The 25,696-nt window shown below is 42.3% G+C and overlaps 1 protein-coding gene across 1 annotated transcript in view; it reads right to left on the bottom strand.

Annotated features, from left to right (window-relative positions):
- c1qtnf4 (C1q and TNF related 4) overlaps positions 1–9,449 on the bottom strand; it is a 44,262-nt gene extending 34,813 nt beyond the window's left edge. The window contains exon 1 of the mRNA XM_056375428.1: positions 9,291–9,449. The gene's annotated coding sequence lies outside the window, so the exon portion shown is untranslated. The remainder of the gene's footprint in view (positions 1–9,290) is intronic.
- Positions 9,450–25,696: the final 16,247 nt, after the last annotated feature.

Genomic DNA, 25,696 nt, shown 5'->3' on the forward strand with positions numbered 1-25,696 from the left:
TTTAAAAAAAACAAAAAAACAATACAAATCAATATGTGTTTCACCTGATTCTGTCAGAGGAGCTGAATGACTGATTGCAAGTCAAATTCCTCCCAGGGCTCATTAGAAAGAGCACAAAACCAAGTCTTTCCCTCACCTCCACATATCAATTTGATACAGAGCCGTATGAAATGAGCACAGTTCAGTCCTGCATGTGCCTGCGCTCACATGCACAGAAAAATCAGCCCAGCACATGAAGGTTTCCACAATGATCAATAGTGCCGTTCTGTTTCCCGTGAAGGCTGGAGGGTGTGACTGATGTTCTGAAGCCGCCTCAGTTGGCCTCCTACCTGCTGCGAGGGCGAAATCAAAGGACCGGCTTCTGAGGGAGGGTGGATATGAAAAGTTCACACCTCTGACAAGGAGTCAATATCAAAATGTGCACCTTGACTGAGGACGGACATCAAAGTGCTCAGTCCAGTGTTATGATTATGTCCATCATCAGGATGTGCAATCTTAAGAGGGGAAATAAGAGCGTAGATGCCTGAAATCACAAGACGAACCTGAACCATTATGCTCCTGTTGATGGAGCAAAGATTTCTGTCGTAGGAAAAAAATGTCTTCAGAGCACATCCCCACTGACTTTTCTATTGCACAGTTCATATAATCAGCCATGTGTGAAGACAAAAGCCCAGAGGAGTCTGAGGTTTCTGGGCAGGAGAACTGACAAGAGAGGGAGCTGGAGTCTCAACTAAAATACCTTTTGTGGTCCTCAACGTTTGTATTCATACATATTTAATGCTTTTCTTTCACACTGGCTTGGTTTTTGAATCCAAGTTTTGAGATATACAAAAAAAAAACGTTCTCATTAAAAAACAGCGCTTGTAAAGTTTTATCTGGGACAAACTGGAAAAAAGGATTAAAATTTGGCTCTGCATTTCCTGTGGTGACTAAAATTGTGATCTTTAAATAGATTTTGTAGCGTTGACTGGGATTTCATTCAGGGACCTGTGATACATGAAATCGCTGGAGGTTCACGTATCGCACTGCTCCAGACAATACGGAGACATAAAGACGCCATCAGTGCCCCCTTCAACCAGCTCAGACAATTAGCACACTCTGTTAGCTTTGGGAATCGGCTGTCCCTCTGCGAAGTGTTAGGGGAGAGAGAGGTCCAGTCTTTCAAAACAGGCTGAGAGGCCGAAGCTGAGATCTGCCTAATGTGCAGTTTAAGGTGCCAGTTCATTCACCAGGGTGCACAGTAAATTCCCCAATAATCCAAGTTTACATAATCGGAGTTGAGTTGAGTGATTAATATTTAGTTTAAGACGGTTTTCCTAACATAAAAAGTGGCCGTACGTCCGCTGCTTGCTCCAGGTGGACAGGTGAAAGAGCGGAGAGTATAAAGATGGTTTGAGGAGGAAACGTCAGAGAGACTCAGCCACGTGTTTGAGCCTCAGTCAGACTCAGACTCAGACTCAGATGAGGAGTCTGTTTAGACCAGAACCAGAGACTAGCAGACGTATCAGAACGGTTAGCTTAGTTAGCATCTTTTACTTGTTTATGTTGTTTGTTATTTTGTAACTAGCAGTGGCTGACACAGCGTTAGTGGTTGTGCTAATGCTAACTCTCTCACTCTCTGTATTGATAAGAGTTCAGGTTTATTTAGCCCCGCCCCTCGTCCCCAAAAGTTGACAGGATTGGTTCCTTTGGTTTGTGTTGTCTGAATCCTGATTTTTTTTAATTTATTTATTTTTTAATTTTTTAACTCAGGTCAATAATGACCCTTATAGGTATTTTCTGTGTTGAAATACAAGACGAGAGATGTAATAGATTATCTGTGTAAAATAAGCTGTAAGACAGACTTTTTTTATGACACATCTGCTCTGCTCTTACCGATTAAAGCTGTGGAAATTAAAATTATGCTTGAAGTTAAAGGTTAGTTCATTTTAATAAGGAAGATTATATTATGTATTCATGTTATTCATTGGTAAATTTAGTACACCTCATTTCAACACAATGTGCTGTTCAAATATCTGGTGCAGAACGAGACATGGAAGTTGAGATCTGCACGATTCTCTCTTATTAACAGTCTATAAATACACAGTGAGGTCCACAAGTCTGAGACCACCTTCCCATTGAAGTGAATGGGGAAGTTCATATTGAGAGATCTAATATATCGACATAACTTTCTGACATGTGTTAAGTGATACAGTGTATGTACCCTGTAAATCTAATGTAAAATACTTAAAGTAATATCTTTTCTACACATTGCAGGATGTGCTATTTTTCTAACAAAACAACACATGAATGTATCAGGTGTATTATATATTATATTAGCAGGGGATTTTTATATAGTTTAAACTACGTGAATGTAAGAAAATCCATCCGTATATTTAATGTATATATTTAAAAGTATTGAATCATTGTCTGTAACAGTTACCAGTCGTGTTGTTTAGGTGTTTTCCCGCATGTTAAAACCTGCAGCTCCTCGTGTGCATTTTTTCATATAAACCGTGGGGGAGATTGTACTGGGTGGAGAACCTGGGCGTATCCAAACAATTTCATCTTCCCATCCTTTCTCATTATTGGATCTTCTTTTCGATTCTGCTTTTTGCTTTTTGATCCATGCAACACCTCCCTCCCCTGCTTCAACACCTCCTCCCTTTACAAGTGCACAAAGGGGGGGGGGGGGAGCACGAGTGGCTAATAAGCACCCCTGCCCCCACCTCACTGGTACGAGCCGAGGATGGAGCGACCTGGTCACTTGGGACAGATATCAAAGAGAGTCAGGGGGGCTCTTATCTGGAGGTGCAGTGACAGACCCCTGCTGCTACTGTCCCTCTCATTAGTCCCTCTCCCTCCCTCCCTCCCTCCCTCTCTCCCTCCACTGCTTCTCATCCTCCCATCCCCAGCACTTGTCACTGTGCTGTCAGCTGCCTGCTCAACTGTAGACACATGGACCAGCCTGGGGAGTGGAGTGATGGCATAGATGGAAAGAAAGAAAGACAGAAAGAAAGAAGGAATACAAAAGAAAGAAAGACTGTGAGGTGTAAACCAGGCTTGTCAGCTGAAGCAAACAACAGAGGAGATCTATTTCTATGAACTCTAATCCGTCCTGTAAACGTCTCTCTTTCTCCTGCCAGAAACCTGAGTACAAAGAAAACCTGGAGCAGAGAGACTGCTCTCTCAATCCTGTCAATTCCATTGCAGAGACAGGAAAAGAAACAGAGAGAGAGGGAGGAAAGAGTAACAGCTATGGCAGCATCCTGGTGTCTTGCCAGGAAACATGGCAGGGTTCGATCCACTGGTGACAGCCGAGATACGAGCGAGACGGCAGACTGGGCTGGCTGACTGCAGCCTCTGCTCATTATGTGTGTGATTACGGGAACCATTGTCAGTCATGTTGGGGCTTAAAATGTGATTGTGGAGTTGCAGAGAAATCTCAGTGCAATAATAAAACACCAGCAAACATCTATTATTGAATTATCTTGTTTGTTTTGTTTGTTTTTATCGTCTGATTCTGGATTTTTTTTTTCTTGAGGTATTTTGAGATATTTGCAGCACAGCAGGACAGGTTTCTAAGATCTAAAACATCAACTCTCAGGATGTGGTGTTAGTTCTTTAGAATCAAAGAGCTTCTTTTCGGAGCCGCCATCTTACTGTTACACAGATATTCAACAATCATGCAGACTGATACGAAGGGAAGGAACAGGAGACGAAGTTATCCACTTACTCATGGTTAATCCATTTAAACGCACAGTATGTAACTTCTGCCGCTAGGGGAGCGTAGGATCATGGGAGTTGTTGGCAGTTGTTGTAAGCTTCTCTCGGTTTGGATTTCTTCCAGGGGCTGAATTATCCCCAGATGTCTCCTCCTCTCCAAAACAAACAGACCAGGTTATTAGAACCCGTAAAGGTGCTATGTGTGAATGTTCTCTTTCGCTGAATGTGGTTTCTTGCCGGGAGCAGGTTGTGGTGATTGTCGCTTGACAAGAGCTTCGGCCATCGTTGGCCTCTGAGCGGCGTTTAGTCTTCTGGGCAGGTTGGAGAGTTTTGCCAAAGCTGTATGTCAGGCACGAGACAACAGGGACGGATTTGAGGCTGAGACTGCTTCTAACCTTTGTTTTGATTGTTTCTCTGATAACTAGCGTTCAAGAGATTTGGAAGAAACGGACCAGGGGATTAAAACCAGTAGAAACAATGAATAAAACTGTTCTACTTTAGAAATCGCACGCTCTTTGGTGGACAAAGGTCTCGGAGCGGCTGGGAGCTGAGCTGTCTAACATTTACTCAGCATTTTTCTCTGAATCTTTCATCTAGTTAAAATATATAGTTATAAATCACCAAGGTGTAAAAAGTGTATGTGGCTTAAAACTAGATAAAAGTCCATTTTGAGCTTCTGACAGGCGACCACAACACTGACGCATGCAGATAGGGGATATGACATCATTGACAGACGACCAAATGAATCGGACTGTTATCATGAATAAAATCATGTATTTCTTTAGGTTTGAGAATTGCTGGAAACATTTGGGATAATGTGAGAACATAACATAGATCTAGTCGTTAGTGGCTTAGAAATAATGTTTTCATCACTCTCTCATCTCATTTTCATCTGCGCCGTTTCAGTTTCTCTGATTACGTTCGGTCCGTGAAGCAGATTTCAAATCCTCAAGACGAACTGAGTGGACTGAATCAGCAGTCTGAATCAGTATCTTTTGCATTGCAGCTCCTCTCACTATTGACCGAAAGACCTTGAAAGCCACAGAAAAAACAAGACAAAAAGTCTGGAGCAATGTTAGTGGCTCTGAAAGACTGTATTTAAGCCGATGATTGATTTGCACGTTGTTATGTTGCAGCTTCATCCTTAAAATCATTTATATAAATGTTTTCCCCTCATCAGTCCAGACTCAATACCTCGTGATGACGAAGCGAAAACAGAATTTTTGCACATGTATTAAAAAAGAAAAACGGAAGTGTCACATTGGACATAAGTATTCAAACCCTTTACTCAGTATGTCTGAGAGGTTTTCAGGATGTTGCAGGAGACAGATTAGTGCAGCAACAGAGGGATTATCAGATGATGCCACTCTGTATAACTCTAAGACATCCTCTGCTGCAGTACTGTCATGTTTCTCTGCTCGGGGCTTATTTTATGACTTGTTTACATCAGACGCTCACAGTAATCCAAACCTCAGGGTGTGAACTCACCGCTTAAAAATAATCTAACTGCATCTCTTTTTCTCTTCTAGTTCTCACATCACACTTTATGTGTTTTTCATATCTCATGTGATTGGCTGCTGATTCTGTTTCTGTGTCCTGTGTGGGATGCATGTTGTAGTTTTTAGACTGGCGAGCTCAGAACCAAGAAACGTCCATCTGCTTTCAGTGTTCTGGTTGGTGCTTGCAGAGGTGGACAGCAGCTGAACTGGCTCGCGTTCAGTTTAATTTGGAACATACTGCCAGTTTAACTGTTGGCCGGGTTCAGTACAATGTCCAACAGAGTCTCATCAGTATTGGTGTGCAGATGAAATCCTCCAAGGGGCACCAGCTGTTAAGTTAGCCTGAGTGAGCTGGTGGATGGTCGAGAAGAGGCCCTGATTTATGATAAATCTCCGAGCTCTTTGAAAATATCCGACACCGTATTCCCTGTGCCTGAGAAACTATTCTTTAGTTCAAATATTCTTTTTGCAAAATACTCCTCATGCAGTTTAGGAGTATTTCAAAGATCAAACCACCACCATCCTCAGCTGACTCACAGAAGGTCGTTCATGTAATTAGTCGCCTCTGCTTAATTCAGGATTCTTGACTTGTTCGGAAAAACAGCAAAGCTTCAGTCTGGTGTAAAATGTAGAAATGATCCATTTCAGTTTTACCATCCTGCACTGACTCACTGTCAGTTTTTGAATCAGTTTCGTGGCTTTGCTACTTATAGAAGTGTGATGCATTTAACAAAGACGGAGATGCTATCTTGTAGTTCTGATCTTTCTGTCTGTCTCTAATTACGATATTTCTCTTGTAATTATGAGATATGGATCTCATAATTATGTAAAGTCATAATTATAAGATAGGCATAATTATTTCCTTTTTTCTGGTGAATGCAGGGAGTTTCTGTAGGTCACTTTTAACCAAGGCTTTAAATGGTTTAACACTACAGTGCTGGACTAGCGGAGGCTGCACTGGACTACATTATCGTCACCTTCCTAAAATAATGGCCTAAGTCATGTTTTGACAAAAATGTTTTTTTTGCCTAAATCACCCCCTCATGATGCTGGCCACCTCTGGTAAAATCGCCTGAATCCTCAGTTGAGGGGAACATGCAATTCTACCCCCGGTTGTATAATGGCCTATGTCAAAAGTGTGACTCTTTTGTTGAGTTTTTTGTGTTTCCTGAAAAACCTGAAAAAATGACTTAGGCCATTATTTTAAGAGGGTGTCGTTATGTTAACCCCCTCTTTAAGAGAGTCTGCTGTCTCAGAACAGAATCTCATCGTGGACCATCACTCGCACTGCTGTGCATTAATGTTAATGCCGTAATGTTAATGCGTGTTACACTGGGGCGTCTGAGACTTGTCGCGGTGCTTCACAAAGTGAAGAAGGTATTTACTTTATATTTTTGATGTTATCCCATAAAGTCACGTGATGACATTTATACCAACTTTCATATTGTCTCACGGTTTCCAGTTGTCATAGTAACGCAACTCATTTTCCAGATGCACAGCAGTTGAAAATAATGACCAAAAGAATGAAAATAAGACTTTGCAGTTAAAGGACAAGTTTTTAGGTTTTAGTGGCATCTAGAATCCCCCTCCCCTCATCTCTCCCTTTACAGGCGTGTAGGAGAACCTACGGCGGCCTCCAGGTAGAGTAAAACGCTCAAGGCCCTCTCTAGAGCCGGTGTTTGGTTTGTCCATTCTGGGCTACTGTAGGAACATGGCTTGCAGCTTTTGGTGGGTTAGGGGAAGCTAGCTGTCCCGCACCTGAATCCCTTACCTGACAACATATTGAAACAGATATTGGAATCTTTAAGGGACTGAGAGACGTAAAGAAAAACAGAATCACTGCATGAAAACTAAAAAAACAGAATGAAAGAAATTCATTTAACCAACCAGCATAGTTGAAGTTCAGTAGTCATTTGCGAATCTGCACTCCAACGTGCACAACTGATTTATTCCTTTTTTTAAAATTTTTTTTTTTACACCTTTATTTAATCAGGAACCATTGGAGCGTAGAGTGGTATCCTGAAATAAAATTAATATAAAGAGAAAGCTTTGGAACCACTGATTTATAGTATGCGTGATGCAGAGAGAAAATGTGTGTGGTATGTAATGGCATGAGAGAAGAACAGATCCATCATTGTCTCCATCTTTAGTGTTCATATGTGAGGACAATCAAACCGGATCTATAAATAGTTGCATGATGAAACAGAAGAAGACTGATCAGGGCCACGCCTCGGATTAAATGTAAAGACTTACTTACAAGCCAAAGGAAAGAAAAGTGCTCGTAGTAAGTCACAAGTTTGGCTTAAGTCAAAATTTCAACCTTTTATCTCATAATTTTGATTTTCAAAGTTTGACTTGATGAGTGTTTTTTTTTTTTTTTTAAATCACAACTAAATCTACTTTATTTTTTCCTATTTATTGCAAAAAAAAAATCTATTTAATTTTTTTTCTTTTACTGGCAGTAATGGACTTCCATATGTTTTGAAGAGTTTATGTTCTTGTGTAACTATGTGACTCTAATCTTGAAGTTTCTGCTTTGTGTATTCACTAGTTGTCAGAATGTGTTCCTTCCATACTGTCAAGACCGCGACACATCTGCATATGCTGGTGGAAACGGTCGTTTACCTGTAGGGTGTCTAGTCTTTGTGGATTTCAGTTATTTGCTTGGGTTAATCGGTTTGCTTTACTTTGCTTTGGATAAAAGCGTCTGCCGAATGAGTGAATGAAAAATGTAAATGCTCTAGTGACGATTGAAAGCTGTGAGTTTGGCAAAGATAACGCAGGCAGTGAAGAGCGGTTTGAGGAGTTTCAATAAATGTGTTGATAGTTTATTCACAGTCACTTTTTGGTTCCCAGTGGAATCCATCCAACTGCTGAACACGACTACTGCTGATATATTCCTCAAAGCCAAAAACTTTTCAGAACCATCCTCCAAACCTGCAGGGGATGGGTTTTGGTGGCGTGTTTGTCTTGTCATCAAAGTGTGTGTGTGTGTGTGTGTGTGTGTGTGATATCGTGCGATCTAGTTATGGCTCTCTTTGTTTGCTCTCCACATTAGGTGCTGCCGTCAGTCTTTAGTAAGGGAGAGCAGAAGCAGCTGGATGCAGGCACACAAACACGTACAGATGCTGTAAATAACACCAGCATAACCCTTGTGTAATGTGTAATCTGCACACACTGAGTCAGATGATGAGTGTGTAGCCTGCAGCGGCCGTGTGTTACACTGATGTGGATTAAGATACAGTATCTGCAGACAAAAGGAGTCAACCTCCTCAGTGTGGAAAAGCCATCCCAAGATAAGAGAGATCTCATCTCCTCAGCCTTATTCACAGCCTCCTGCTGCCACTGAGGTGCTCCCGTATCTCCATCATAGATAATGACAGATAAATAAACCATAGGATATCCATACATACTGTCTCTGCCACGCTGCAAGCTACTGAAGCAAGATGTTACAAACAAGACAAAGCACAGCTGAGCGTATAAAAGATGCTGCTTGTCCCTCTGCTCTCCCCTCACTATATTATATCAGTCCAGCTATCACATCTAATATTAACTCTCCGTGAATTGATTACAGTATATACATCCCTCCCCCCTGCCCCTGTTGAGGTATCGCTGTTTCTGGAGATCAGTGCAGATAAATAATGCATGCTGCTCAGACGCGGCACGACTGCTGAACGCACACAGACAGTATAGCGCTTCTCCGCCAGCAAGTGCACAGCAAGCTACACTTAGGGAGAGCTCCCATTAATTTTACAGCAACACTTACAACCCGTTTGTGCTGAGAGTTCGTCTTGAAAATGATACTTTTGCAGCAGGATGAAATATTAGAGAAAAGAAGCACATTCCCGACTCTTTGTCTCTGTTGTTTGTGTGGACGTTCGTCCCCCAGGACACAACAAAGCCCCCGCTGATGCACCGGTCTTCACGCTGCATGCCTGCACACTCCCCAACTTAGGCTGCGGATGAGCACCAAGTTCACCGCCCTCACACAGCATTAACCTTCACGCCTGAATGCATCATATGACACCTTTCACAATCCCTAAATACCCCGTGACAGACGGAGGTGAAGAAGAAGAGTTGTCTCACCTGTGTGTAGGTGTGTGTTATCGTCTGTCCTGGCCGTGTGTGAAGCGCAGAGCTCAAACTTCTGTCTCTCCAGCGCTGTTGGATAAACCTCCCCTTCCTCTTTACTCTCTCTCGCTCTCTCTCTCTCTCTCTCTCTCTCTCTCAATCTGCTCTCACCCACTCTGCTCTCCCCCCTCCCCTCTCTCTCTCGCTCCCTCTCTCTCTCTCTCTCAATCTGCTCTCTCCCACTCTGCTCTCCCCCCTCCCCTCTCTCTCTCTCTCTCTCTCTCTCTCTCAATCTGCTCTCTCCCACTCTGCTCACTCGCCCTCCTTGCTCTTTTTTTCCTGTCACTTGCTGTTTTATTCTCCATCTGCCTCTTTCTTCCTCCTTCACTGTCTTCCCTCAACCTGCTGCTGACTTTGAAGCTGCATCAGACAACCCCTCCCCCCATCATCACCTACACACAGACACACACACACACACACACTATATGCTGTATTTCTATACATATATATTTATATATATGCAGCGGCTTGAGATCTGATAAGGATGTAGTGGAGGTGCAATGCGTACCACTGCAGTGAGATGCAATCAGATATGATGCTCTGTTAACCCAGATCCTTCTGTGTGTGTGTGTGTGTGTGTGTGTGTGTGTGTGTGTTTTCGCAGATAAATGGGAGGGGAGGAGCAGCCGTGGCATAATAACCGTTGGGCTTCGCTGTGTGGCAACAACACTGCCAACTTCCTCCCTCCTGCTCATTGTTGGGACTCATTATCTCACCTCTGGGAGGGAGAGGGGTGAGGCAGGGGATCGGGGGGGGGGTGAGAAAGAGAGAGAGAATACATCTAATGCTCTCAAATTGAAATTCATCCTACCCCCGTCTCCCTTTATAATCTCATTCAAATTCCACAGTCTGTTGCTCGCTCATATTTAAATGAGCACTTGACTAAATCCCTCCTGTGCTTTTGCTTTTCTCGGTCAGCGCTTGGCAGGCTGCCGCGCTCTGTTGCATCTGAGCATCCAGGATGCTTCTCAGCAAACTGGCACGCTCTTTGTATTTTGGCCAACGCACAGAAATAGAATTAAAAGAGTGGGCAGCGCGGCCACGCAATGACGCTAAACAGATTTCATGTCAGCGTCTTCTCTGACCGAGAGAAGGTAATGGGCTGTGAAGCCACCGGAGCTCAGGACACACACACGGAGGGTTCTGTTTACACTTTTCAGATTCTTGTGAAAGTTCTCACAGATCCACAGAACACGACAGAGTTAACGATGTCTGTGAAGACTCTCATGGTATCGCTAAGAGCTGTTCCTCATTGAGACTGGACTTGTTGCTCTTGTCTTTCTGGAGCAAAGGAGGAAGTCAGGTGATGGTATTATAGAACCACGAAAGACCACGATCGCTCCCAAAGCATAACCGACCTAATCCTAACCCCTAGCCCGCACTGCAGTGTTTTTCTGACCATAACTTAGTGCTTAATTAAACCCAAACATTTCCCTAAACCACCCTTTCTCAAAGAGACCCCTTGTGGTCTGCGTAGCTACGGCAGTTTACAGTTTATGTTTTATGATTTACATCAAAAACGATCAGCGTCATTTGAAAGGAAATGTGGATGTAGCTAAAGGTTAGCCTGCCGTGGGACCGGCGGCTAAAAGAAAATCAAAATATAAAGTTTTACTAGTAATGTTGTCACCGCGACTGAGACATGTGCGTTTCATAACTTCTGGTCTGTGTGTGTGTGTGTGTGTGTGTGTGTGTGTGTGTGTGTGTGTGTGTGTGTGTGTGTGTGTGTGTGATCATGTCAGATCATGTCCTCCTGCTGCTTCCTGCCAACGCCGAGTTACACATGATGTATTTCGTTTTTATGCTTTTTTTGACCACGTCCTTTTTCATCTGCCATTTGCATGTTCTGCTGGGGTGTAATGGCCCGACTGGAGAACCAACTCCTTCATAGAACAGTAGCACACAGAACATTTCCTTTTGCTCATTTGTGGAAATTCGGTTATAGTGTGAGTTGCGTTTGGGTCTAAACATCTAAGCTCCAAAGGATCTAAAACAAGCTTGTATTTGTTTACCACCACATGCAAGTTTATCTAATTTTCCCAGCTGGTCATTTCTTTCTGGTCTGAGGTTTTACAAACCCAATTTTTATATGAACAATTCTAAAATAGGACAGGGGCTGAATCATCAGCCATTCCCCCTTGTGGACGTCTATTTCTGGGCTCTTTATTCTGCCATCTGCCACCTTCAGCAGGTGTTCCTCATCCTGCACCATGAGACCTAGTGCACAGGACAGACTCGGCTAATGACCCGCCCCAGCTATCAGTTAATGATGGGAGAAGACGGCAAATTGGTCCCAACGTCTCCCTCATCTTCTCTTTTCTCTCCTGCCATTTCTTCTTCATCGCCATCAATCCCTCCATCCGCTCCGGATCAGCCAATTAACCTATAGCTGGTGTAAATGTGCCAAGCAGAGAGATGAACAGCGCCAATGCCTCGCTCTCTATCTGCGAGTGTGGGAAAGAGAGAACTTGTGTTTCTGTTGCTCTTGGAGAGTGAAAGTCAGAGTTGTCTTTGCTGGCATTAATTAGTGAGAAAAGCATCTGCTGCAAATGCAACTGTGAGTCCAAAAAGCTTTGAAATGTCATCTCCTAAAATACGAATTTTAAGTAGAGGATGTGGAAAAAACGAAGAGGGAGATATGGGAATATTTCATCATGAACACAAACAGCACAGTTGGATTTTTTTTTTTATATTTTCCCCAGTGTTAAAATTAAGACTTGTCTGCAGATAGAAGGTGACGCGGTGCGTAGGCAGCTCCAGGCAACCTTGTAAATAACAAAGCACCGTCTCATCTGACGGAGTAGAGATACGGTGATGAGCCTGTGACATGACATCTTCATCCCCCCTGATTTTATGTTTTATTACTTCTCCATGCCGCCCGGAGAGACTGATGTATGGAGGAAGGGATGGATGGATGCATGTAGAATAAGAAGATGGAAGGAAGAGGAGAATGATTTAAAAAAGGGAATCTTTGTTGAAAAGCCAGTGATTTACTCCATCTGAGCGGTGTTTTAAAGAAAACATCTGTAATGTAGGTGGAATGCACAGCTGGTGTTTGATCACATTGTGTCTGCGTGGGTGTGAATTTTTAATCTTTGTCTGCCTGGACTTTTTTTTTTTTTTAGTAAACTCACCTCTCAGCTTGAAAAAAGTGATTAAATGAATTTGGATTCTCCTCACTTGTTGTTAAAGGAAATATAATCTATGTATGAAGTTGCTGCAGCTCTTGTGCCTAATTTTTCAAAAGAGTATTAAACCACTTTTGGACATTTGGAAACAGCGTTTAAATAATCCCTCATAACACGTACTGTTTAGAGATGAAAGATTTAAGACATCTGCTCCTTTTACAACATTCATCATTTGGGAGGATTCATTACTCATTGTGCTGTTAAATTTGTATTCCATTGGACAAAAGGCAGCTGGCAACGTAGTCCAACTGGCAACCGTTTGAAAAGTGGAGCCAGTTAGCCTGACGTTAGCACAGATTTCCAGTGTTTTAGTTTGTGTTGTGTCATCAGCTGCTCTCATGCTTTTATGGCATAAAAAATAAATAAAACTTCAATTTCTTCTTGGTAATTAGAGTTTTGACCAAGCTACTGACACCGTTAGTGCACTCCTGGCAAATGACTTGTTATTGCTGAAATGAAAAGTAAATAAACCTGTGCAGCAAACAGGCAGGAAGTAAAATAAGTAATTGCAGCATGAACATAAATTTAGGCAACCTTTTACTTGTAAAAATAAATGCTTTAAATTAACTTGTTAGAACTTGTGAAGCAGGTGAATTATCAGCTGAAATTCTCTGACCTCGACAACCATGAGTTGCGCTTAGCAACTGCCTGAGGATCTGAAAATGAAGCTTACTGATGCTACAGAGCAGGAGAAGCTATAAAAAGATTTCAAAGAGCTTCCAGCTTGACATTTTCACTGTCTGAAATTTCATTAGAAAGAAGAGGAACTGTGGCATTCGAGACAAAATGTGTAAGACCAAGAAATTTGGGTTAGTGCAGTAACATCGGCCTGGATCACAGCCTGGTGTATTAACAGGGCTCAAAAACAAGCTGGTTCACTGTTGAAATTTAAGGGATATTATTAACTATTTTTTGTGCCCACCTCCCACAGAAATGACACTCAAATTACCAGCAGTGATTTCAGTCGAAACCAAAAAATTTCACTGGACGAAATCAAAGTAGGAGAGTTGACAAATAAACATAACATACATTTCTTCCTTTTTGTTATTTACAATCGTAAGCAAAAACGTACGATATTGATTTCTTAACAAAAATGAATTTAGGGTTTCAGTTTGACTTTGCCGAACCACTGGGTTCCTGTGATTCAGTTAACTCGTGTCTGTGTGTGTGTAAAATGCTCACAGGCTTTCTTTTACTCAGCCTGGACTTCTGCCTTTGTGGAAATGTCCAAATGTGAGTATCCAGTAAGCTGATGAGTAAATGACTGAGCTTTCCTCCCCGGCAGTGATGTAACAGGCTGGTTTCATTAAAGGGATCCTGATTTCCCTCTGTTTCATTATTCATCACAGCGATCCACGAGCGCTCACTGTCTTCTGACTCCAGCTCAACCTCCGTGGAGGGAAGTCGTGCCTTCCGCTTTTCTGAATATTTCAAATATTTGAATATGTTAAAGTCAGATTGAGCTGCTTTTGATTTGCCGGGGTGATTTGTTGTATTTCATTTTTGATGATTATCTATTTATCTATAAGATCTTTAATACCTTAAATTGCTTCTTTTTTTACTATTATTTATTTATTTATTTTTAAATATATACAGTTTATCTCGGTTCAAAAATCTCAAACTTTATTACCTCATTCGCAAAACACAGATAGATAGCAGCCAGATATGCGCTGTACCCCATACAACTCCCTGCAGCCATAACTTTATATATTAAGACTGAGTTAAGAAAATATCACGTTAAAGATCCACCTGCTGCTTACTAAGAAACCGTAGAGGTGTTCAGTTTTCCCTCCGCAGCAGAACATGTTGTTGCAGGATGAGTTTCGCAGGTTCTTGGTGTTGTTATTATTAACATCAAGGGCTTCACAGAGCGTTGCTTCAGGTTGCAAGGGGCTCTGTCACTGTGGGCTGCCCTAGTTTCATCATTAGCTCTGTTTTTATGGAGCAGGCTGGCAAACTAAATATAGCCGCACAGTGGGCTCAGTCACACAGCCGAGAGAACGAAACCGTCGCTGCTTGTTTTTGTTGTTGTTGTTATTGTTGTTGTTGATGATGGTAATAAATGCTGATGACGCTGTGATGTGGAACAATGCTTTCCTCAACTTCAACTTGCTTAGAAAGAATTTGCCTCAGATGTGTAGTCGAGATCACTGCGTCCTCCCATTTCACAAGTCAAACAACGTGAAGCGGAGAAACTCTGAGCAATGATGGACGCAACGAGGGACCAGACTTCTGCATCTTATTAAGGTTAACATCATTATTTTACATTACTGTCACATCAGACTCGTTGTGTGTGCACACATATATAGTGGCCCCATTTATTCTGTTTGGCTGAAGGGCCCCTCTGGATCAAATCAAAACTTCTGTGTTGACTTCACTTTTCAGCCCCAGAGGTTCGTGCTTGATCAAAACCCAAGTTTTACGATTGTAGAAGATTAAAAACAGACACAACAAACATTCATATTGAAGAAGCTGAAAACAGAATATTTTTGGCATTTCTATTACTACTAGAAATGATTGCAGCTTCATTTTTCTGTCCATCTACCAATCAGTTATGTGACTCATTGTTTTCGCTCTGGATTGAACAGGATGGAAGCTGTTATTTAATATTGTATTAATGCAGATTTTCTCAGCAGTCAAGATTGGTTTTCATCTTTGCTTGAAACTGTGCGGTCGTAATTGGTTCTCATTAATCAGTTAATTAGGGTTGCCAAGTCTTATCTGGGGAAGTCCTTATGTAATTTAAGGCTGGCTCTGATGTCTGATGTATCTTTTGATATGTTATAATTCCTCTTGGTCTCACAGTTGAAAATTAATATTTGTTGCTGCCAGTTTGTCTGAGGGTAAAGTTGGATGCATGTTTGAATTGAACGGGACAACTGTGTGATCAGATTAAAAGAAAAACCAACATAAAGTGTCTTATTGAGGTGTTGGGCCAATTCTCCAAGTCTCACCATTCTCCCAAAAGATATTCCCTCATCCTGAATCTCCCGAATGTGTTCAACATAACATATCATTTTCATTCTCATCAAACCCCTTAAGTGACCCTTTGTTGCCATCAGAACAACTTTGTATTGATCCTCAGCGACCTGTCCCTCCTCGGGGACAAGCTCACCCAGACCGGGACAGCACAGTTCCCGCAACAGCAGGACAGATACACCAGAACCCCCTCACTTGTTGCTGTCAGGCCTGTTTCGTTCTCTTGGTGTTGGCCACACATGGACTCGAGGAGAACACGGTGAAGGATGGACTCACCGGACCACATCACTTTTTTTCCCCCCACATTTCTATAGACCGGTGCCGATGGTTTTTACACCACTGAACTCTCAAATGTGCGTCCATGTTTGTAATAAGAGGTTTATGCACTGCAACATCACTATAATCTCCCTCTGTGTGTAACCTTTGACGGGCTGCTGATCACATCCTGCATTGACGTCCTCAGTCGCCTGAGGAACAGTTACTCTCATCACAGTCATCAAATGTGAGCTGTCCACCACAGTGTCCGACCGTATTAACTGGCCGCCGTCTCTCCCAGACATCTAAATGCAGATGTCAGTTTAGTCGTTGTTCCTGTTGAAGTTAGTGGAGTTTTTGAAACTTTTGTGACAGCCAGGTTTTGTCAAACAAAGTCATGATGTTGGAAAGCTGTGTAGGGTTACGGTTAGATGACATAACACAACTTAACCCAGGAAGTAAGACGGTAAACCTTGCAGTGTCACTTAGGGGCTGCAACTAACAATTACAGTATTTTAATGATTGATTAATCTGCAGATGATTTTATTAATTAATCATATTGTCTATAAGAAAATGCTCATTGTTCAAAATCCTCAGTTTACTGTCATGTATGACAAAGAATCAAAAACATCAAATCATCACATCTGAGAAGCTGGAAGCAGCAACATTTGTCATTTTGCTTAAAAAGAACTGAAACAGTCATTCAGTTATCCATTTTTTATTGATAGAATGATCAATTAATTTACCTATTGTCGCAGCTCTGGCGTCATTAGTCATTTGAGTCTGTTAGAAAGGTTTATTACATGTTGCTGAAGGTTTACAGTAAATTTAGCCACTGTCCATTAAACATGTAGTTTTAAAATATATATCATTTCTTTCCTCTAATATCTAGATTACTAGAAACTGGATGCTGGAAGCCATTCCTGAATTATATTAAACATGTCTGTGAGCTCACAAACATGTTGTTAAATAAAATATGTGTGAAGAAGCGATAGGAAACGTGAGGTGTTCCTGCTTTTATCCAGGCAGCTTTGGATATTTCTGTCTATATTTGGCCCTGTAACAAAACAACAGCCTGATAACGTCTCTGTCAGGTTTTCCTGTTAAAACTAATGGAGCGATGGAGGACATCTCTGTGGAGGACATTGAAAAATCACAACAAAACTACCTGGAAAGCTGGATGCCGAAAGAGAGAGAGAAAAAATAAAGCTACAAAACTTGTTTTTCCATCTCTGTCGACAAAAACTGTAAACCTTTTAGCTTGTGAAGAAAGAGACTTGACTTGGACTTGTCCCAAATTATTTCAACAACTCTGGCCTTCAGCGCAGCTTCATAGATTGAAATCTGTAAAGCAGGGTTCATACTTACCAATAGGGATGTAACGATGCATCGCGAGACAGTTAAAAATCGATACAAATGTGTGACGATTCAAATTGGCTGAGATGAAAAATGAATCGCGATGCCCTTTTTAAACAGCAGAGGGTGTAATCTACTTTTGATTTCACGTGTTAGACGTCGTACGTCACTGTCAGGTATTGGTTCAGACGGAACGAGAGACATGGCGACGGTGGCAAGAGATTTTGAAATCGAGGATGCACAGACCAGTTTCAAATCGGAGGTGTGGCAGCATTTTGGCTTCACTGTGTGCAAAAATGAAAAGGGCGAGAAGATCACAGACAAGACAAAAACAGCGTGCAAATATTGCAAGAAGGTGATGACCTACACAAATAGCACAACCAACAGGATGCAGCATGTCAACCGGCACCATAGTGAGAAGCTCAAGTCGCCACCGCCTGAGCCAAAAAAAACAGTTAAAAGGACAATCCGCGCTGACAAGCGGATTCGCAACCCCGCTCGCCCAAACCAGTGAGAGGGCCAAGGAGATTACGAGGCGCATCGGTGTTTTCATGGCAAAAGATATGAGGCCGTCTTCCGTAGTTGAAAATGAAGGATTTCGGCTGTTGGTCAACACACTGGAGCCCAAATACCGCATCCCATCACGCCCACACTTCAGCCAGACGGTGATGCCAGCGCTTTACAGGGAAACCAAAGCAAAGGTGATTCAGGCCCTCAGAGAGGCAGCTAGCGTATCAATCACAACAGACGGCTGGACCTCCAGGGCGACCCAAGGTTATATAACCATCACAGCCCATGTGATCACCGCCGAGTGGGAAATGGCGAACTTTGTCCTTCAAACTCGCCCTCTTTTTGAAACGCACAGTGGGGTCAACGTTGAAGTACTGAAAGAGGCTGTGACTGAACGGGAGCTGGAAAAGGCTCAACATGGAATTGCTGTCGTTACGGACAATGCGAGGAATATGGATGTTGCGGTGAGGGAGGCCGGGCTGGCACCTCATATCAAGTGTTTTGCCCACACGTTAAACTTCGCCACCCAAGCAGGTTTGAGTGAACCCCGCGTCACCCGTCTGCTGGGTCGGGTGAGACGGGTTGTAGCCTTCTTCCACCGAAGCCCCACAGCCACTCCTGTGTTCACATCCAAACAGAAAGCGCTACTCAACAAGGACGTAAACGTGCACAAGCTCATCATGGACGCTGCAACGCGCTGGAACAGCAGTCTGGATATGATTGAACATTATCCGGAACAGCAAGCAGCCGTGGCAGCAGCTCTCCTCAGCGCAGACGTCCGACGAAATGCCCGTGAAATCGACACACTGGATAACTCAGACATCCGTGATGCTGAGGACGTTGTTAGCCTTCTTAAACCTCTGCAGACAGCCACGTGCTTAGTGATGGAAAAACCCAACTGTTTCAGCAGGGGACATTGTGAATGTGCAGAGATCTCAGCTTCTGCCTGAGAATGTTGATATGCTGATCTTCCTTAAAAAAAAACATGTAAATCCCAAACTAGAAACACATGCGAGCCTTAGTTTGTTTATTTGAAGAGATTTTATTCATTTGTATTATTCATATAGTTATTTTGATGTGGGATTTGTTTTAAAAATCCAATTTTTTATTTATTTTTTGTTATTTATGATAAAATATAATTTCAGTGGCACTTTTAAGAAGAGGACATATGCATTGTTTTGTACTGTTTACCCTACCTCAGAGAAATAAAAATGGATTCTCTTTAATTTGTTAAAGATAAGAGAAAATATATTTTGTAGTTTTCATATATCTAAATATATATGTTTTTTAAATATGCATTCATTGCATAGTTTGTGTTTTGCAGTTACACCCTACCTCAGAAATGTGTTTTTTGTCTGAGAAATAATTTGTCTGCAAACTCATTCTGTTAAAGAAATCATGAGAAAATCGTATCGTTAACCCGGTATCGGAAATCGTATCGAATCGTGAGTTGAGTGTATCGTTACATCCCTACTTACCAATATACTGAAGGTGCAGGTTTCAATGTATAGTTTAGTGTTGGATATCACGCAGTGATACAAGCACAGCGGCACCAGACGGATGTATTGTTTGTGATCAGGCCATATTGAGCTTTGACTGTAATCCCACAGCAGTCTGTTGACCCAGTGGCAGAGCAAACGCAGAGGGCTCCAGCAAATACCAGGCCGGGTGTTAGCCACAACATCATCAGGCAAGTCGCTGCTTTGGCCGATTAATTGCAAATATTCATGATTGATTCATTGATTTCTTTGTAACATAGTGACTGCTGCAAAGAAAAGATATGGTTGCCATGATCGCTTCCTGTGCAGTGATGTGTTTAATAAGCCACTTGTCTGTGCGGCTCAGTGCGGATTGTGTTTGATTGATTGATAATCTGCCCCGCCCTTTAACGTTCTCATTAGCAGGTGGAGTCTAGCGGGCTCATGTAATTGCAATCATATCTCCACCCACTGTGAACCTGAGCAGAGGTGGTCTCCAAAAAGAGTTGAGCCTTGGTTAGAATAATTTGATTGATCGGTGTCAGATCATCGTCCTGCTGCTGACTCATCTCAAACCTCTTCTATTTGTTCTTCGGCTTCCCCTCGCCAATATTTTGAGAACATTTTTGGGATTTAACGTCTGTTAAATCTTTGCATTGAACCTGCTCAAGTAAACGTGACTGGAAATGTGCTGCCCTGAAAACAAACTGCCAGGAGCTGCAGCAGATGCGATGTGTGACAGAAGGGAGCCTGCGTGAGCCACGAACCAGCGTCAACAGAAAACAGACAAACACAGAGAAGATTCACGTGGAACACACAGTCTGCCGTTTTAAATCCTCACCGTGTAAATTAAGAGCAGGTCACGTGTTTTCTCCTTCACACAGTTTCTGATAGATGATGAATTTTAGACACAGCGACACGTTTTTCAAATTTCTCCAAAGTGACTTTGACTTTTCTTTCCCTCTGCTGTGAGTCCGACTCTCAGACAGATCTGCTCTATTTTCCCACTAGTAGCCATAATCCTGTTAGCACATGTTGGCGGCGTTTCAGCTGGAAACCCACCCAGGAAATTTCATATACCTGTCCTTGACACCTCTCCATTCTGCTGTTTCTACCTGTCCTACTTTTATTAAAAGGTGTGTGTGTGTGTGTGTGTGTGTGTGTGTGTGTGTGTGTGTGTGTGTGTGTGTGTGAGATGTGATGATTACCTGTCGTCACTGTGTTCAAGTCTCGCACAAGGATATTTATGCTCACGCTGTGACAGCCACTCCACCTATCTTTGAGGTGAATGAACACACACACACACACACACACACACACACACACACACACACACACACAGGTGGTAGTAATCTCTCAGTGCTGACATGACCGTCTCAATCTGTCTCTCTGCCCTCAGGCCTCTATTGCAGAGCTGATTCAATTTACCTCCATCAAAATGCAATTTCTCTGCTTCGCCATCTCCTCCTTCCCCTCCCCTCTCCTTCTTCTTCTTCCCTCCCTCTGTCCTTCCTTTTCCTCCTTGAACTTCCATTTTCGTCCTCTTATCTCACACCTTCACTCATCTCATCTTTCTGTCGCTCACTCTCTCTTTTCATCTCTCAGACTTTTTTATTTTTTTATATTTTATTTTTTACAGACTGGATGCTGATATTTCCCCAGGGTTCCCTGCCTGCCTGTCTGTCTCATGTTGTTTCTCCCTGGATGATCTGGCTGAGATGGTGGAGCCGTGTGACGGCGGCAGCTCTATCTCCTCACCTCGCAGAGGTTATAGGGATGATGTGGTATAAAAGAAAATGTGGGTGGCCTGAGGCCTGGAGCCTCTTTCAGGCTCTCTGCTGGTAAACGTCTGGCAGAGGCTGTGCAGGGGCGACCGGTTGATGGCTTCATAAAAGACGATGAGATGCATGTAAAATGATTTAAAATAGGGCACTTTAAAGGCAGACTTCACTGAGTTACATCAGGCGTAGATGTCAAAGCTCCTGCCACCAGAGAGACTTTTAGGAAGGGCTGAGAAAAGAGTAGAATATAATGAAATACAGAAAAGAACTATTATATATTTACTCAGGACTGCACATTGCATTGAAGTCAGTCAGCACTCATCATGCAAATTACAGCCATTTCTTAAGTGAGAAATAAATCAGTAATTCCTCTGAGAAAAGGATAAGTGGTCTAAAATATAATAAAAGTAACAGGGAACAACATTAATAAAAGCACTTTCTTTAGCCTGCTGAGAAAAAAGAAATTCACTCACTGAGCAATTTAAAAGGAACACCATACGAACACAGGGTAGTTCCTGCCTTTGCCAGCCTCAGTTCTTCTTGTTGGAAACTTTCCTTTGAGATTCTGGTCCACGGTGACATGGCTGCCTCACATCATTCCTGCAGATTCGTCAGCTGCACATTCAAGCTGCCAGTCTCCTGTTCTACCACATCACAAAGCTGTCCTACTGGATTCAGGTGTGCTGGCTGAGGAGGCCACTGAAGTTCACTGAACTCATGTTTGTCAGTCTGAGACCACTTTTACTTTGGGACTTAGTGCTTTATCCTGCTGAAAATAGCCATTAGAAGATGGTAAAGGGATGCACATGGTCAGCAACAATACTCAGGCTGCGGCTTTCAAACCATGATTGATTTGTGTTAAAGATCCCATATTTTACACTCTCTCTGAGCCTCTCTTCTGATTGGCTGACTGTTTTCTGAGTGATCGCATTAAAAAATATATCAGATTTCAGGTAAACACTCTGAGAAACCAAATCCTGCAAGATTGAACGGTGGGTCCAGGTGGGCTGCGCTTGGGGCGTGGCTTAGAGCGGCGACCGCTTTGTTGTGACATCACAAAGTTACAGAAGTTCGTTTTAAGGCTCAGTTTCTGAATTGCATTTCTCTGTCGACTGAGCACTTTGATACTTTCACAGTATTAATACAGAACATAGACCTGCTTTATGATCCAAAAAAACACATGGAAATCTCTATCTGACAGGAGTGGAACCTGAAGTGGTCTTCTGCTGATGTCGTCCGTCCATCCTCAGGGTTTCACGTGTTGTTCATTCTGATGCTTTTCTGCTCACCACAGTTGTAAAGAGTGGTTATCTGAGTTACCATAGGCTTTCTGTCATCTCCAACAAGTCTGACCACTCTCCCCTGACCTCTCTCCTCTTCCACAGAGCTGCTGCTCACTGGATGAGACTGTTGTGTGTGAAAATCCCAGGAGATCAGCATTTTTAGAAACACTCAAACGAACACATCTGGGCCCCACAAAAACATGTCACGTTCAAAGTCACTGACATTTCCCCTCATTCTGATGTTTGATGTGACTGTAGGTTAGTCATCTTGTGTTATTGTTACTGATATTTGTAAACAGTTTGGATTTCAGATCCAAAGCCTGTCTTATAGACTGAATACTAAGCGTGTGTAACAGGGTTTCCTATTTAAAGCCGCTAATTACTATTACCACTACAGATTTGTTAATTACATTTCATAATAAACGGCAGTTCACATCCAGCTACATTTTTCTCCGAGAGTAAACCAACTAGCGGATAGCATTTGGTTTGACACCCTCTGCAACAGCTTGCTCCCTCTGGAGCAGGAAATAGCTGCGGTATGATAAGACAGAAGGGAAATTAAGAGCCATTAATACCTGCTGTTAGCAATGAACCACCTCGATAGACTGTTTTAATGCATTTTCCACACTGCTGGATTTTGACACGTAACGTCGTCTGGGAGGGAGTTAGGTGTGTGTTTTTGGAAATCACATCAGCAGCAGAAATCTTCCTGGAGAAGTCTAGCATGCACTTGCTTTGTTCTCACAGAATGTAAACAGAATTCACCTGCTGTGACATGTTAAGTGCCCCGCGAGAAACCATTACTCCGAGTTATACTGCAATTACCATGAATGAATTTTAATTAATTAAAGACTGATCAAGCTGACTCTACAGTTGTCTTTTAAATCCACACACAGTCAGTGGAAATAGATGCAGTTGGACGTAAACAGAGTAGGACGTTCTGTCCCTTGTGAGTCAAAATGCCCCAACACATTCAGTGATTGGAGGTCCCTGAGGACGACATGAATGGCGGTCTGAGCGCTCACCACTGGCTGCGAGGGATAATGAACATCTACAAACAGGAAAATTGTTTCTGTAAACACATAAGGGAACACGCGTCACATCTCTCGTATCATCTCTGTCTCTTAAAAACTCGATACCACAGAGCGAACATAGATCCGCTCACAGTAGATCGCATTTCTTTCTATGTGCTGACGATATCTGTATCGTCAGTAAATAGACTGCTGACTTAACGAGGTGGATTTCCAATGCATCCACTGACCCTTCACTAAGCCCAGATCTCCCTTTAGTTACTGTTGCTATGCCTGTTAAACTTTCTCCTGCAGCACTCTACGTACCCAGATTGGAAAATATTTAAAAAAGAATGATGATATAGATATATACAGAAGACAAACTTGATTTAATAGCAGGTGGATTTCATCATCTGTAGAGAATTGGCACGTTATTAGCTATTACATTATTTTCTTGGGTTACCAGACCACGTTAGAGAAAAGACAAGTCAAAACGAGACCTCATAAGCTCAATGAGCTGGTTTCAGACGTTTACCTGTTTGCTCTTCTCCTACTTTCTGTACTCACATAAACACTATTTTAATACAGCTGAATTCACAATGAAGCTGTTCCCATTTACACGTCTTTCTGTTTCTGTTGTCGGAGCAGAAACAGAACAAGTGTGAAACATGGCCCATTAAAACTGCATGTTAACCAGCAGTCACTTTTCCAAGCTGCTGCTAAAATCCTGATTTTTATAATCACGACGTCGTCTGACAAAATGGAAATCATAGAAATGTAGAAAAGTTAGAAGCAATAGAATAACTTTCTTATCTTGTCTCTCACACTGTGGAGTCATAGGAGTGAATAAATAAAAAAAGAATAAACCTGTAAAGGAATGAGAAATTAAATGTGGAAATATGAACAGGGATGAACAGAAGAAAAAATAACTCAATTGAAAACGTGGAATTATAAAGAGAAATAAATAAAACAATTAAAAAAATGCATTTGCTTTTACTGTATAGCTTTTGCTTTTAGAAGACGAGGAAGAAGAGAAGCAGCATTGTTCTTATATTGCAGTAACCTGATAGTCCTGATATCGTGGTAAATAATAAGAAATCTATTTCTTTCTAAGAGAGCGATGCCCAGATGTTCCTCATAAAATAAACATGCAGAGTTACTTTGACAACACAAACCATGAAGCATAAATCTAACCCCTGTGTTGTTTGTCCAAGAGCGAGGGAATCGTTTTTTTCTCACTCTTACTGCAGCCCAACGTACAAAGAGCCAATCCTTGACAAACCTGCCATGGCTGGTTAAAGTTGCTAGATTATGATTGGGCAACCACTGTCTGCAAGAGGAACTCAGTAAATGGTCGATTCCCTGGTGACTAGAATATACAGTTATGTGCCCAATTTATTAATCTTCTCATTTTCACTTCACCGGTTTTTGTTATTTTTAGTGACATCCAAAATAGACTCCTATAGAGAAAATGCCAGGACCCTTAGGCCGTTTTAAATGAAAGCAATTCAGGGTGAAATAAAATCCCCAGGATGTCTTTTACTGCATGAAGGTGTGCAGAGGATCGCATGGATACAGGAAGAAAATGAGAAGAGGAGAAAAATTCAAATGTTTTCTCAAAGTCAGTGGAGTGTGCAGGTCTCCTCTGTTATTGAGCAAAGATAGAGCTTCCACGCTGCTCTCCAGGGGCTCTCTGATAGGCTGGCTCGCTGCCAACATGTTACCATGCGAAATAATGCTAACAGAGACAGATCGCCTCCAACACCACACAACACATGGTGCATCTGAGTGCTGCTTTAGTGCAGTACCAACATGCAAAATCCGTGCTGGCTGTTGACTTTAGAGGCTTTACAGAACAAACTTTCCCTTCCCAAAGATCTCGTTAAAGCAATACTTTGACCATCATCATGGGAAACATGTTTGTGTGTTTTCTTATTAGGAGTTTGGTGAGAAGATCAGTTTCATCTCTGCGGTCGATAGAGAGTTTCCTCTGGGTGTTTAGCTCGGCACAGAGACTGGAAGCGGCGTAAACTGGTGTACTGGTTCGAAAGCCGCACGTGTGAGAGAAATATTCCTGCTTAACAAGCAGATGGTTTACACCCTGGATCTGTTTACCAGCAGCATCTCAGAAGTCCTGTCCTCTGTGTGAAGTTTGCTGGCTTGACATATTTCTAGAACAAAACTGAGCTCTACGGGCGGCTGGAGTCTGAAGCTGCGTTCAGAGGCACTGGATGAAAAGATGCGATCCTATCTCCTGGATTTTTGGACGTTTCTAAACTGAATCATATTTGTTTAAGGTTCGACTGGTGCTCTTTTTATTACGTCATCTTGCATTTTCTGCTGCTGCTGTTTATCTCGATGAACCAACTCTTAATATTCCAATAACAGTGGTGGATGGAAATGCACATTCATTTGCATTTTGCTTTTGGTCAATTTCCTGAAATTTCTATAAAAATGTTGCACTTCATTTGGAAAGAAACTACTACTGCAGTGAGTATTGTCGTGATAACTGCTCAGCGTG

This window comes from Seriola aureovittata, chromosome 1 (assembly GCF_021018895.1).
Source record: "Seriola aureovittata isolate HTS-2021-v1 ecotype China chromosome 1, ASM2101889v1, whole genome shotgun sequence".
Lineage (NCBI taxonomy): Eukaryota > Metazoa > Chordata > Actinopteri > Carangiformes > Carangidae > Seriola > Seriola aureovittata.